We start from the raw sequence: 2,345 nt of genomic DNA, 5'->3' as shown, positions 1-2,345 counted from the left end.
ACTTCTGTCTCCTTAGTGATACATTTTGGGATAGTACCTAAAAATTAAAGCAGAAATTGGGACACTTTTGAAATTTTAATTTTTGACCAAAATCGACAGGTCCGGGGCTTAGGGAATTTCATATATGCCACAAAACGGTTGAAGCTACTGTTCAAAAATTATGCTCCGAAATCAACTTCTGTCACCTTAGTGATACATTTTGGGATAGTACCTAAACTTTAAAGCAGAAATTGGGGCACTTTTGAAATTTTCATTTTTGACCAAAATCGACAGGTCCGGGGCTTAGGGAATTTCTCATATGCCACAAAGTGGTTGAAGCTCCTGTTGAAAAATTATGCTCCATAATCAACTTCTGTCTCCTTAGTGATACATTTTGGGATAGTACCTAAAAATTAAAGCAGAAATTGGGACACTTTTGAAATTTTAATTTTTGACCAAAATCGACAGGTCCGGGGCTTAGGGAATTTCTCATATGCCACAAAACGGTTGAAGCTACTGTTCAAAAATTATGCTCCGAAATCAACTTCTGTCACCTTAGTGATACATTATGGGATAGTACCTAAAGTTTAAATCAAAAATTGGGGCACTTTTAAAATTTTCATTTTAGACCAAAATCTATAGGTCTGGGCTTAGGGAATTTCTCATATGCCACAAAACGGTTGAAGCTACTGTTCAAAAATGATGCTCCGAAATCAACTTCTGTCACCTTAGTGATACATTTTGGGATAGTACCTAAACTTTAAAGCAGAAATTGGGGCACTTTTGAAATTTTCATTTTTGACCAAAATCGACAGGTCCGGGGCTTAGGGAATTTCTCATATGCCACAAAGTGGTTGAAGCTCCTGTTCAAAAATTATGCTCCATAATCAACTTCTGTCTCCTTAGTGATACATTTTGGGATAGTACCTAAAAATTAAAGCAGAAATTGGGACACTTTTGAAATTTTAATTTTTGACCAAAATCGACAGGTCCGGGGCTTAGGGAATTTCATATATGCCACAAAACGGTTGAAGCTACTGTTCAAAAATTGTGCTCCGAAATCAACTTCTGTCACCTTAGTGATACATTTTGGGATAGTACCTAAACTTTAAAGAAGAAATTGGGGCACTTTTGAAATTTTCATTTTTGACCAAAATCGACAGGTCCGGAGCTTAGGGAATTTCTTATATGCCACAAAACGGTTGAAGCTACTGTTCAAAAATTATGCTCTGAAATCAACTTCTGTCACCTTAGTGATACATTTTGGGATAGTACCTAAACTTTAAAGCAGAAATTGGGGCACTTTTGAAATTTTCATTTTTGACCAAAATCGACAGGTCCGGGGCTTGGGGAATTTCTCATATGCCACAAAGTGGTTGAAGCTCCTGTTCAAAAATTATGCTCCATAATCAACTTCTGTCTCCTTAGTGATACATTTTGGGATAGTACCTAAAAATTAAAGCAGAAATTGGGACACTTTTGAAATTTTAATTTTTGACCAAAATCGACAGGTCCGGGGCTTAGGGAATTTCTCATATGCCACAAAACGGTTGAAGCTACTGTTCAAAAATTATGCTCCGAAATCAACTTCTGTCACCTTAGTGATACATTATGGGATAGTACCTAAAGTTTAAATCAAAAATTGGGGCACATTTAAAATTTTCATTTTAGACCAAAATCTATAGGTCCGGGCTTAGGGAATTTCTCATATGCCACAAAACGGTTGAAGCTACTGTTCAAAAATGATGCTCCGAAATCAACTTCTGTCACCTTAGTGATACATTTTGGGATAGTACCTAAACTTTAAAGCAGAAATTGGGGCACTTTTGAAATTTTCATTTTTGACCAAAATCGACAGGTCCGGGGCTTAGGGAATTTCTCATACGCCACAAAACGGTTGAAGCTCCTGTTCAAAAATTATGCTCCGAAATCAACTTCTGTCACCTTAGTGATACATTTTGGGATAGTTCCTAAACTTAAAAGCAGTAATTGGGGCTCTTTTGAAATTGTCATTTTTGACCAAAATCAACAGGTCCGTGGCTTAGGGAATTTCTCATATGCCACAAAACGGTTGAAGCTCCAGTTCAAAAATTATGCTCCATAATCAACTTCTGTCACCTTAGTGATACATTTTGGGATAGTACCTAAAAATTAAAGCAGAAATTGGGGCACTACTGAAATTTTCATTTTTGACCAAAATCGACAGGTCCAGGGCTTAGGGAATTTCTCATATGCCACAAAACGGTTGAAGCTCCTGTTCAAAAATTATGCTCCGAAATCAAATTCTGTCACCTTAGTGATACATTATGGGATAGTACCTAAAGTTTAAATCAAAAATTGGGGCACTTTTAAAATTTTCATTTTAG

The sequence above is a fragment of the Pseudophryne corroboree genome, unplaced genomic scaffold (assembly GCF_028390025.1).
Source record: "Pseudophryne corroboree isolate aPseCor3 unplaced genomic scaffold, aPseCor3.hap2 scaffold_528, whole genome shotgun sequence".
NCBI classification, from domain to species: Eukaryota; Metazoa; Chordata; class Amphibia; order Anura; family Myobatrachidae; genus Pseudophryne; species Pseudophryne corroboree.
This window is presented reverse-complemented; position numbering follows the sequence as displayed.